We start from the raw sequence: 14,400 nt of genomic DNA, 5'->3' as shown, positions 1-14,400 counted from the left end.
AAGTAAAAATTAGCTAAAAACAGTCTCACAATTTTCTTAAAACCTTAAAAACAAGTGTTAGTAGTGCGTGTGTGAATGGATGGGGGGGAAGAGGGGGGGGGATGCATTGAAGGCGTTTGTTAGTTAAACTAAGACTTATTATTAAAAATCTTAATATTAAAAACACTGATGGACTAAAATACAATTCACTATGAGTCTTGTGAATTTTCCATGAGTTCGTTGATTACTGAAGGACTTGTATGCACTGTGAAGTATTTCTGTTGAGCTATTAGTAAAAAGTTTCCTTGAGAAGGCATCCGGTGTTTTCACGTCTCTTATCTCCTGTTGAGTGGAGAGGTGTGGCTTGTTCCGAATATGAAGTTTGCTAATTTGTAGTTTGTATGAAAACAGTTGGATCGTCTGTATCACGATCTGTAACTGGCAGGAAAAATGCGGCTGTTAGTTGGAGTTTGAAAGACCCCATAGAGAAGGCTATTAAAATCATAAAAACCAACCTATTAGAACACAAAAAGGTAAGCATACCCGAAATAGAAGAATTTATGGTTATCCTTGAATTCGTCCTTAGTCAGAACTATTTTATGTTTAACGGTAAGATTTATCGGCAGGATGGCCTCCCCATGGGCGCTCCAGCCTCGGGCATACTAGCAAACATTTACTTGGATTACTTGGAACATTCCTACATTATAGACCATATCCAAGGACTTGATTTATGGGTACGCTACGTTGATGATACGTACGCCATAATTGACAAGGATCATAATGACAGTTCTAGCATTTTACACATGTTGAACACCTTAGACCCTAATATACAGTTTACGGTCGAAGAAGAAGAAAATGGTTCGATTAATTTTTTAGACGTGACCACAACTAAAAAAGACAACGAATTTCACTTTAGTATTTATAGAAAACCTACATTCACCCCAACAACCATTCATAGTAACTCCCTACACCCCGATTCACACAAAAAATCAGCGTATCACAGTTTTATCAACAGAGCTTTTGAAATCCCGTTAAACAACAAAGAGAGAAATAAAGAATTAGCCTTCATTCGACAGCAGGCCCTTATTAATGGTTTTAACTTAAAAACCATTAACGGATTAATTGCCAAACGCAAGCATAAACTACAAACAAACTTAACAAAACAATCAGAGCAAACAAAAAAGTACGTAAGGTTCACCTTTAACAATCCCAACATTTATGCAATTACCAATTTATTCAAGAAGCATGACATAAAAATAGCGTTCTCGACGACTAACAATACAAGACAAAAATTTTTCAACCACAATATGGTCAATCAAAATAGCGAGGAGCGGTTCCAGGATTCAGGTGTTTATAAACTGACATGCAATCAGTGCAAGGCCACATACATAGAGCAATCCGGACGTAACTTCACAATAAGGTACTTAGAACACGTCAACGCGGAGAAACATAAAAGATTCTCAGCAATGGGAGTACACATGAGTGAAACAGGCCATAGATTCACAGACATTAAACAAGACCTAGTAATTCTCAATACGCTAAACAAGGGAAGGTTAATGAACAGTCTGGAAAATATTCATATCCTTCTAGACAAGTCATTTAATAAGGACAAGAATTTGAATGAAGTAAACGAACAGAGGAACCCCTTATTTGAATGCATACTGAGATACATTGAGTTATTACGAAGGAAGCAAACACGCCCAGCGCATACTTCAAGCAATCACAAGGCCGATACGTCACAAGCAGTAACCTCCTCCCCGCCCGATATAGCAAATGACGACGCGTCCGCATTTCCCCTCCCTCCTAACCAGGCTAACTCACGAACTACAGCACACAGTTACAATACAAGGCTGAAGGCAGCCGGATTAAACCCACTCCCGCAGCACGGGAAGTTAAACTAACACGCAAGACAAGGGTAAGTTCATACTTTTATACTTTCCTACATTTAAAGACTTATTATCCGTTACGTCTTTCAAACTCCAACTAACAGCCGCATTTTTCCTGCCAGTTACAGATCGTGATACAGACGATCCAACTGTTTTCATACAAACTACAAATTAGCAAACTTCATATTCGGAACAAGCCACACCTCTCCACTCAACAGGAGATAAGAGACGTGAAAACACCGGATGCCTTCTCAAGGAAACTTTTTACTAATAGCTCAACAGAAATACTTCACAGTGCATACAAGTCCTTCAGTAATCAACGAACTCATGGAAAATTCACAAGACTCATAGTGAATTGTATTTTAGTCCATCAGTGTTTTTAATATTAAGATTTTTAATAATAAGTCTTAGTTTAACTAACAAACGCCTTCAATGCATCCCCCCCCTCTTCCCCCCCCCCCATCCATTCACACACGCACTACTAACACTTGTTTTTAAGGTTTTAAGAAAATTGTGAGACTGTTTTTAGCTAATTTTTACTTTTGCCAAATGCAAGCAGCTGATGATGAATGCAACGCATTCGAAACATGTTCTGAACTTTTAATCTAATGTCTATTGAAATAGCCTAAGGCTAAATAAAAGTGAAAGTATCGATCAGGTGGATTCTTGTTCCTTCAATTAATTGGATCTTATAGTCGATACGGATATGAAGTGGATAGTATGTAACAGACCAGCATTGGCGGCCGCTCTGCAAAAGATTTGGCGTCAGCTGCGTCCAGAGGACTACCAGGGAGTTGTCGACTCACTCACTTCCACGGCGTCTCACTGCAGTTCGCAGGGCCAGCGAAGGCCCCACACGCTATTAGGTGACTATCCCGACATATGCTAAGTCAGTGTAGACCAATTTTTATCCATTGTCTGTCTACGAGCTTCGGTCTCTGTGCACATCTTTACAGGCTTCAACATGTGTCAATGAATAAACACCAGGCACTAACCTTGATATTGGTCCCTAGGTTACACTGCTGCTGCCTACTTCAGTACATTCTGAGCAGCCATCCTTCCAGGGGGGTTCCCACTACTGTCAGTCTAAATAGTTGTTCCATTCTTAACACGCAACCGATCACCTGGTGCAAACGAAGGAGAATTCACTAGTTCATAACCTCTCCCACCTCACCTCCTTCCTCTTCACACCGGTGGCGGGCCACTAAGATCGTCCTCTGCTGCGAGATTGAACACGGCTTGTTGAAGGAGTAACTGCATATATTGTAAGTACGAAGTCCACTGTGAGCATATTTTCATTAGCCGAATCACTATCGAACATATTACCACGCTGTTCAGGAATAAAATCCTCGTCACTCATTGCGTCTATATCTGATAATGTATCTTCGTCACCCGATTCGTCTTGTTCTAGCTTTTCACGTTCTGCTAGTAATTGAACAGGACTAAGTTTTTGCCACCGAGCTTTAATACGCGAGATACAGGCACTAAGTCGTCCACTCGCGACCACAGCTAGAGGCATAATATTTAGTTGCATCATACGCCCCTATAACACCACTTGTAAATATATCACAGGAAGGAAGCAGCGAGCAGAATAGAACTCTCCATATCAAGGAAGTGAAGCGGTCATTACTTATGGCCTTCCTAGATACGACGGACAATATCTGTGTTTGGTGTGAATGTACATAACACTAAAAGATTAAATCACAAAAGCACAGCCTTGTGCTTAAGAAAGTACGAGAATGGAAATACCTCGAAATTGGCCAACGGACAAAATGACTGCTCGCCATTCTAGTGTTAAAGAGTTTACACCAGGAGCTCAACTTATGGCTACTATCCATTAGTTCCACATTTGTTTACATCAAGAAGTGATATTACACACAAAAATGTATCAGATTCATGCAACTACAATAAATATGCACCAATTCCTTCTTAACAAACCAAGAATGGAAACTCTTCTATACAACATTAAATCATTGGTTTCTCAGTTGGAGTTTTCCACATCAGTCTGGACAACATCAGGTTATCCTCAGATGCATGCTTGAATTCATCTTTAATTGGTATTCTTATATTGGTATTATGAATTCTTTTTTTTTTTTTGCTAGTTGCTTTACGTCGCACCGACACAGATAGGTCTTATGGCAACGATGGAACAGGAAAGGGCTAGGAGTGGGAAGGAATCGGCCGTGATCTTAATTAAGGTACAGCCTCAGCATTTGCCTGGTGTGAAAATGGGAAACCACGGAAAACCATTTTCAGGGCTGCCGACAGTGGGGTTTGAACCTAATATCTCCCGAATACTGGATACTGGCCGCACTTAAGCGACTGCAATGAATTCATCTTGGCTTGTAGTCAGGTCATCTAGCCATTCTAGAGTGACAAAGTATTTAGACAACTCCATTTGTAAGGAAGAAAGTTTGCACTTAAGAGTATTTAGTTACCATATGCTAAAATAATTTTGTTTCCTACACATAACCTAATGAAATGAATATAATTAGACATATTTACTTAGCACAAGGAGTTTGTCTTCAAAATATTTTTCACCATAATCAATTGATTATGATGATTGTTGTTGTTTAAAAGCACCTAACACCTAGGTCAATGACCCCTAATTGTACTAGATGAACGAAATGAAAATTAAAACCTCGAAATGTATCCACACTGACCAGAATCTAAAAACAGATGATTAAAATAATCAGTGGATCTAATTAACAATGCCTTCATTACTGGGATGATACTCATCTAAAGGGATCCAAAATCCAGGTCAATGGCCCCTCATAAAGGTACCAATCACTGGTAACACAGAACTAAGTGGTACTAATCACAAGTGATGTAGACCCATGGTATGCCACATACAATGGCACCACCCACAGGTAACAAAAACCTGTGGGGTTTCCCATATAAGGGTATACTACTCACAAGCAATGCAGACCCATGATGTTCCTCACATAGTGCAACTCATCACAGGCGCTGGTATTCCCGTGGTGAAATCTAACAAACTTAAAAGAACGAGACATTAGGCACAATAAACTGTTAAAGGTTTAAATATGCACCCCTTCATTAGATGTAACAGAGAGCTGTGCAAGCATCTGCTAAGCTCTACTTCCTGAAGAGTGCACATTGCTTGTTTACCTGCCTGAGTTGGAACACTGCTCGAGTTGAATTATGCTCGCCTTTGCTTTAAACCCAGCCCATAGACTGTTTATATTTTTGTTTTATCACTTTCCAAACATTTTTTAAACTCACTTTAAACATTTTTACAATTTGCTTTACATTGCACAGACACAGATAGGTGTTACAACAGAAAACTATCTTCAGGACTGCCGACAGTGTGGTTCGAACCTACTATCCCGTGAATGCAAGTTCACAGCTGCGCAACCCTAACCGCAAGGTGAACTCTACTTTTTTTTTAACCCCCTCATAACTCTCTTATGAATTGCATGGTACTACTTTTATAACATTCCTGTATCACATTGCTTTTTAACTATGATAAGGTAGGTGTGGTGATCAATGTTTTAAGATAAAGTACAACTGGGCAAACACTTAACACTTAAGAGGTGAAGCTTCCACGGTGTGTAGAATTATTTGGTTTGGTTGTTCTCCGGGTTGAACCGTGTTTTCTGTACATTACGTACTGTTTGCTGACATTTCGAATAAATTGCAGTATTCTTTGTCAAGGTGACAGAAATACCCCAACTCAATCCGGGAGACTGATTACCTCTGATCGAGTAGGGGTATTTCTGTCGCCTTGACAAAGAATACTGCAGTGTATTTGAAACGTCGGCAAACTGTAAATAATGTACAGAAAACAACATGGTTCAACCCGGAAAATAAACTAAATAATTACTTATTAACACTAATCGGAAGGAAAAAATGGAAGAGATCCGACACTTCAAAAAATGAAGGTACCAAGAAAAGAAAGAGAAGGCCATGAACGGTGTGAAAACTGAAGACTCCCTAGGCCTCAGAAACTTAATACTGTCAAGGTTGGGAAATAACAAGCGTTGGCAAAGAGAAGGTGAGGAGCCTGACATGCAAGTGGAAGTGGTGCCAGACTTTCCTAGGGGAACAGTGTTCGCCAACCCACGCTCCCAAGTTGAGTCTCTGGTCCCCTCTTTCAGTTGCTCCTTACGATACGCAGGGGATACCGTGGATATTCTACCACCCCCAATTACAGAGCGGATTAACCCATTATCAGCCAATGTCACATTTATGCAAGTATTTTATTATTTTTTAAACACTGCTTACAAAGTTAGGGGCATTTCTGTCATATTGGTCAAACTGTTGCTGTTGCAGTAGAAAACAAAAGAGCATTATATTTAGTTTCATACTCTTCCACCACAAGTGTTCTATCTACGTGTGTTCTTGTTAGGTTCTGCAACTGATTTTGATATTTCCTTAGACAATTTCTGAAGCTCATTGCGGTATCACCGCCATAGTTCTAAGTTTCCAGACTGCAAAAGGTGCGTCAGCTGCCCGTTATTATGATACAGGTAAGAATCACATGCGTTTCTTCACGCCGTCCCATTTTTGGTACAAAGCAGTAGCACTTACATAGGTTCATTGTTGAATGCTTCATCACCAAAAATGCTGCATTTCCCTGATTTTAGAACATTATATTAGCATAGTTAGATTACATTTATTCAGTAAATGTATTCTTGCTTTTATAGAACAACACTTCATGTTACTTCTTGCGTTCTAGGCAATATACTACACGCCTGACAGTTCCAAAGATAAGAAGCTACCGCGAAGAGCTGGAAAATGATTCTCAGGAAGTGGATGATACCGCCTGATCCTGACGAGGATAATGATTAGGAGGATGTGCTAGAGAATATACTTTTGGACACTGAAATATGTGATGTAGCAGAGACATTAGAAGTATTTCGTACCGATGCGAATACAAAGGAAATGGAAATACAGTTAGATTATCTACCATCGCCTTCTGCAGCAAGAAAGCAGCCAAAAAGGCAGAAAACATGCCTTTTAGCAGAGATTACATCCAACTGTAAGCCCACAGATCAAACAGAACATACTCGAAGTCTAGATACACCCAGGTGGGAAATACTCTACAGAAAGCAGCTCACCAAGAGAAGCTGGTCGTATCACTGACAATTTAAATGGAGAGTCTGTTGCTGATGTATTTGAAAATTTTTTCTTTGATGCGTTTGGGTTTTTACAAACAAGAATCCTCTCCAAAAAGTGGTGGTGGGCACGTTTTACTCAGATGTTGGATGTTACAGTCAAATACTTGGAGAGCATACCAAAGTGCCAATAAAGAAGATAATGAATCTCTGCTAGACGTACGAAGGAAGATCAGGTTCAACACCCAAACGCAGAGGCCCCCAAAGCAGCAAACTCCCAGGAGGCAGAGTAAGCAATGAAGTCAGGTTCCATTCAGGAAATCATTTCATTACACCGATTGCAAATCAGAGAAGATGGGAACATTGCAAGAAGACCACAAGGGTTTGTGTACATTGCAATGTGCCACTGCACGATAAATGCTTTGTTCCATTGCACCCTCGAACGTTAGCTGCCATAAAATTGAGTGCCCAACTCCTTTTGCATATTTCACTGGAGCTGAAGGTTTATTTCTTGTGGGAGAATTCCGCTTTATGACCAATTTTCTGCGATGCTGTGAAAATCGCATCTCAACTTTTTGTACATCCTATGGTTTTAAAATTCGTCAGTGAATAGATGTAGAATCATAAAATTTGTACATGTGCTGTGATGAAATAAATGAGTGCATACGAATGCACAGTAACTTATTTTGCATAAATAAAATAGTGTAACCTTTTGCTATCACAAGTTGCCAATGTCCCAAAATTGGGACGCCCCTTAATTTTAGGATCCTGCACCAAAATATAATAAAATCCCATTTTCTCGCTTATTGTTGCCACGAACATTTGAATAAAGTCAATTATAGAGTAAAATTCAGTTTGAATTAATTTTGGTAGGTAATGGGTTAACTACAGCAAAAAAAGCTTGTGAGATCAGAGAGCTCAACTGGTATTATCAGTACCATGTCTACAATATTCTTTCATTTAGTTGATCCGATTACTTTCTGATTGAGGTAACCTCTCCAGATTACCTCACCTTATTTACCATTTGTTAGTCATGGCTCGTCATTTGTTACCTTTCCGATAAAAATTTGGTAAAATGAGATCAACTACTACAATCGTGATGTATACTGTACCTTTGTACCTAAGCATTCTTCCACTTCTATTTATTAGTACTCATTAACTCCTTAATATCTCTGAATTTTCCCTACAAACCTTTTTAGGGTTTGAAGTTAAATAATTTACTTTCAGGAAAACAAAGTACACAAAAAGTTTATGCCATTTGCTCCTGAGCCCCTTCAAATTAAAGCTAGTGATACCCGAATACTTGAACATTAACCAGTGAACTTGGGCAGTACTCTGATACCTTGGAAATACAAAGCGGGTATTCATATTATCCAGGCACCTGTTTGCTCAAAAGCCGATTCTCAGTTTGTCCAGGTTCTCTACAATCTTGCAATCTATAATCATATGGTAGAGAGATGACTGGACTGATACTGGCTATTTCAAAGTTTTCATACTAATTCAAAAACTAACACCAGATTCTTGGTTTATCCAGTATTCTTCACAATTTTGCAATCTCATGATGAGGAGGATTGGTAAAGAATTTATTTTGAAATCTTCATAAAAAGGTTAAGGAGGCTGTTGGAATACATCGACCTAAGAGTGTACCAAGACTTTTAGATCAGAATGGTGATACTGTGGCAAAGGGGAGAGGGTCGATTTGTAAATAAAGTACATGGACAAACTTTCTGATGGAGATACACGATTTGGCATATTACATCAATCCTGAATCCGGCCCTAGTATTCTCAAATAGGAGTTTTCTTCTTCTTATTATTATTCTTTTGCTACAGCTTTTCTCAGACACCTGTGGGGTCGCAGCTGCGAACTGCGTCGCACATGTTGATTTGAACCTGTTTCATGGTCGGATGCCCTTCCTGACGCCAACCCTATACGGAGGGATGTAATCACTCTTGCATGTTTCTGTGGTGGTTGGTAGTGTGGTGTTGTCTGAATATGATGAGGAGAGTGTTGGGACAGACATATACACCCAGTCCCCGAGCCAGAAGAATTAGTCAAAAGCGATTAAAATCCCCGACCCAGCCGGGAATCGAACCCGGGACCCCTCTCAACCGAAGGCCAGTATGCTGACCATTCAACCTCAAGGAAGAGTTTACGGGAGCAATAATGCTTGGCAAAGATAAGGCACCAGGATCAGGACCCAATGGAATCCTCGTGGTACTTTCAAAACTATTGTATGACAGAACCGTTAGCATCATACAACTCTCTAATGATATTTAAGACACCGGTAAAATTCCTCAAGAATGGTTACATTCTACCTTCATCCCTATTCCTAAGAAACATGCTGCCAAGAAATGTGGGGATAATAGAATTATAAGCCTAAACAGACACTTGTTGAAAACTTGGCTCAACATTATTTATACTTGCACATATTATCGCTGTGAGGAACAAACGTCAGATACCCAATTTGGCTTTAGGAATGCTCTTGGTACTAGAATGTTTTTTGTATACAGGTTTTATTTCAAAGATCTGAATTCAGATGGGGACCAAATAAGTTTAAATCATGTGTGATAACAGAAGAGGCACAAAATGCCTTTGTCTATTCTGAGAAGTCGCCATTTCAACATTCAAACTAAACTTTGATTGGTGAAATGCTATGCCTTCACAGTCTTTCTATACAGTATATTACGATGGACAATGACTGCAACAACTAGAACAAAATCAGAAGAGTTTCAGATGTGGGTCTACGATTCATATCAATAATCTCCTGGACAGACCACATAAAATTAAGTGTTGCAGAGATTCAAGTAGGACGTAGAAATTATTAAAACTGAATATCTGGAACACACAAGACACCCCAAGAGGTTTGGACGCCTTCAGTTAACCTTGTGCCATACTTTGACGGAATGTTCTGTTTGAGTGAAAGGTGGAAACACTTTGACGGACACTTCTGCCCATGCACACAGATTTACTACAGACACACATTTACAGTTACCAATCCAGTGAGGTTTGTACTAAACGTTTCAAAATCTAACCAACAGATGGGACGAGCTACCTGAACTTCATTTTTATATCAAACTGTAACTCGCTCCTGAAGTAAGAAAAAATAAAATCCACCTCACCGCGTGTTATTTGTAATATATGACAGCAGCCTGGAGTGGCGTTGATGATCATGATTGGCTTGAGAATATTGATATTGAGATTCGATGGGGTCAGAAACACGCAGCCCGACCATTATTACGAGTTAGTTCCCCCACCCACACAAACAATGCCTACCACCATAGAAAAACTAAAACTGTGAAAGCAATGATTTCTCTCATCTTACTCAACATCGTTTTTTCATACCCTGAAGTAGGAATTCATTTAATTAAAAACAACAGAATGCAACATAACTAAGATGTACCATTTTTGTAAGAAAAGGACAAATAGCCAAAGGAGACAATACCAGAAAAGCAGTGTAATTGGTTTGTTTTGTTCAAGAACCAGCAACTCCAAGCTGTGTACATATAGGTTAGGATATATATCATTTCCTATCAATGCGTTAGATTATTTCTTTCGCACTGTAGTTTCCCAGTCAACTTTTCAAGTTACACCAAAAAACGGTGCACAATGTTCTGGTATGGGCTAGATCAAATTTGTTACCTTCACTGACTTATCTCGGTCTGATCCTATGCTTTGACAATGAAAGTGAGCAAGTATGAGCAATGCTAGTTGCCATTCCTTACGTAGCCAGTCCCTGTTCTGAACGGTGTGAAAATGTTGCTCGTGGTGTTGGTGGATACATGCACTTCAGTGGGCTCAGCAGACATATGTAATAGCAACCTCTGGATTGGTGAGGAAAGCAACAGAAAACAGATTACTTATTTCCCTGCTATTAAGATATTCTAAAAATTCAAAGATTAATAATATACTGAACCCGAACGGTTCATATCATTGGCATAGAATATTGTAAATTACAGAAAGTTACGGGAAGAATGCAATACAGTTACATGAGAGGCCGGATATGTGTTGCAATTCCGCTTGCCTAAGCTTGGAGCTAGAGTCCACGTGTCAGGGTCATTTGATGGCGTAATATGGAAGGAATGTAATATTCCATGCTAGAGTGAGAGGTGTATGATCGACGTACTCAGATTTAAAGTTGGCAGGACTTCTGAGTAGCGAATCAGAGCACAGCAAGCTTGAGGTGATGGGGGAAAAGAAATATGGACGGCCGCATGAAAGCCATCCAATATTGACAAAATCCACCGAGGGACAATGTAGAATCAAATTCTTCCGTGGATGAGAATTTAAGACATTTTCCTAACGAACTATCACGAACAATAAATGTAGCTATATACGACGGGATATTCCACCACTGATGAGGGGATTCCCTGAACTCCGTACCAGGAGGCCGGCGTGCAGGAAGGAGCCACGAGCTGCTTGGGAGAGACACACTGCTGCGTAATTCCGGACGAGTAGGATGGAAGGCGCATTGTGTTTGCTGTAGACTAAAATCTTGAGCATTTCTCAGCCTAATAACTTTAACTATCGATAAGATATAACTGGATCCGATAGATCTCATTTTTACTTACATACTGGTGGTGGAAATAGTATAGAATTTGGAGAGATAGTTTCACAATATCAACTTTTGATGATGCAGTAAAGACCAGAACGATACTGAGATATGGGACGTTCTGCAGTGCCACGTGTTGAGAATCGCCGAGTATAGCAGAGACGGAGTATTTTATTTGTGCGAATAAGTGTTTAATGTGTACTTATAAGTAATTCAAGTATATGTTTTGTGTATTTTTAGTGTGATAATGTGTGTGAAGCCGTGTGAAATGTTAAAGCCAGCAAGGGTGAAGAACATGGGTATCAAGAAAGGCATTGAATGGTATTACCGTTAAAAAAGTATTATTATTATTATTATTATTATTATTATTATTATTATTATTATTATTAAACATGTTAATGCCACCAATATAATGGAATAAACCTCATCATGGGGCCGAACTGAGGCCGAGATGCCGTGCAGCTGAATGTGGGAAGTCACCGAACTCGATAAGTACCTCTGATTCATTATTTCGCTTATGCACTGTTCGCTGTTAACTTGTAAATAATTTTTTTTCTTGCATGAAAGTTCACTTTATTTTTCTTTTACTGTAGGAAGTGTAGTTGGCTGTAGGGAGTAATTTTTATACTGATGCCTTGGGGGGAGTGATTTATGTAGAATAAGAAGCGTGTTGAATATGATCTTCTTGAATAATAAGACAATATGTGTGGAAATACGATCTTCTATACTAATAAGATACATGTGTGGAAATATGATTTTTATAGTGTGCGATCTTCTGATATGATGTCCGTGTGTGTGTACATATTTTAAGTAATATATATGGCAATCAGTATGTGTTTATAGTCATGGGAATAGGATAGGATTGTAGTGGCATGCTGCATGATATTAAGTTAAGATCTTCGAGAGAAAATTCATTGACCGTGAAGATACGAACCATTGGCCATCCATGCACATTACAGTGAAATTTTAGAGTTTATTTCATCAGTAAGTAACATGGGTTTAACCAGTAGATGAAAATGTGCTGTGAGGGAATAGATATTCTGTCATATAATTCACATGAGATATGAGATTAGCTTCGAAGTAAGGCCTTTAAGATACAAATGCCAGTAGCAGGAGACGAACCGATGAGATTGCGGAGCGTAATATGTGAAACAGTGCCGGCAAAGTGATATATGTGTTTCTTAATATGTTATGAATTCTGTGAGGAATGTGCAATTAAATATGTGATGTATGGAATGAATAATGTGCACTGAAAGCGTTGAATGCTTATAAATAATGGTTATTGTTCGCCCAGAGAGGCTCAGTGATACGAAGGATGATTTAAGAGAAACATATGAGTTAATTAAATCGGAGAGGTATTCCTTTTGTGTTGACGGGAATATATTGCCGTGCTAGTGAAATAAACAGAAATGAGTTGCGCTCACAGATAAGAGGTTCATTTACCGGCTGGACATTCAAAGTTTCAAACTGTGTTGATTAGGGTCTTAAAAATGAAAGCATTAATGTCATTTATTATACAATTCTGCTTGAGAGATTTAGGAACAGCACATTGAAATTAAAAGGCTAGATACACTTCGTGACAGTCCATTGTTATGTAGGGAATGATATGTCACTGTAATGTTGCGATGCTGAGGGTCGAAGATCGATGTCCGGCCAGGTCAATGACCATGATTTTTCCTGATGACTATGTATTTGACTGATGCATTTGTTGCATATGTGATGTGTGTTTTACTATGTGTTGGGCAATGCAAATTCTGGTTTGCAGTTTTTGGTTGATGTGTGAATTCATTTGACTTATGGTTGATCTGTTGCGACAATATGGTTCTGTCCTATTGTCATAGATTCAGTGTAGAATAAATTTGTGGATTTTAAATTTAGTGTAGGTCCTTTGCTACAGAGTTTGTGTTTATTTTACGTATTATGAAACAGCTGATCGTGCGTATGCGAAATATTTTTCTTTTAATGATGAATCAGAATAGTAGGTTAAATTTATTCGTGTCAGGGGTAACTATCGATTCGGTCACGTTCCGTGTTACTTGTATATAGATGAGAGGAGGAAGCGATATAAAAGAATGAGTTTAATGAAATTCAAGAGGACTTAAATAAATTTAGGATTGATTTCATAAATTGAGAACTTAATAACTAAACGAGTTAACAAATTTGCGGACTTAATAAGTTATTGATTTAAAAAAATTTAATGATTGAATAATTTTAGTGATTTTGGATATAATGATTTTTAAGGATGCAATGACGTCAGACTTAAGGATCATTAATGATTTAATGATTTTAATTAAATAAATTGAGGAGTTCATGAATGATATAACAAATGTTAGGATTTAATAATTTCGTACAGCTTCACGATTCCATGATGGAAAAATATTGTAATAATTTAAATAATTTAATAATTATAATAAGATTTTATAACTTAATTGAAAAATTCTGAAAGTATGGAAAGTGGATACAGATTAATGGATTCAAGAATAGATGGAAGTATTTTTGAATTTATTTCTTTTGGATTTCAAAGGTCACTCTGACAAAATGATGGATGTAATGATGGTCAACTATATTATTATTATTTGAAATATGGTGTCAACCAAACATAATGAAGACATACATGAATTATGTAGATGGAATTAGTGGAATAAAGTAATATTGGTAAATGATAATGAGAGGTAATATGAACTCAATTAAGTGATGTATTTGGATGAATTTTTGAATTCACGGATAAGAGTGTTTGTTTTTCATGGTCAGAGTTGACATATTAGAAACATTAATTTTGATAACTTAGGTTGACGAATTCCTAACAGGTGACGACGTATGGAGTTGACTTAAAATAGATAATTGTTGTAAATTGAACCAAATTCTTGAACGACATTTGTTAATAGGACATTAAGGGAAATATAAAGG

General features: G+C 38.2%; 1 protein-coding gene across 3 annotated transcripts in view; it reads right to left on the bottom strand.

Moving 5' to 3' along the window:
- The window catches only part of Mlf (myeloid leukemia factor), a 185,822-nt gene that overhangs the window by 30,741 nt on the left and 140,681 nt on the right, over positions 1–14,400 (bottom strand). The gene's annotated exons all lie outside the window — the stretch shown is intronic.

The sequence above is a fragment of the Anabrus simplex genome, chromosome 1 (genome assembly GCF_040414725.1).
Source record: "Anabrus simplex isolate iqAnaSimp1 chromosome 1, ASM4041472v1, whole genome shotgun sequence".
Classification (NCBI taxonomy): domain Eukaryota; kingdom Metazoa; phylum Arthropoda; class Insecta; order Orthoptera; family Tettigoniidae; genus Anabrus; species Anabrus simplex.
This window is presented reverse-complemented; position numbering and strand designations above follow the sequence as displayed.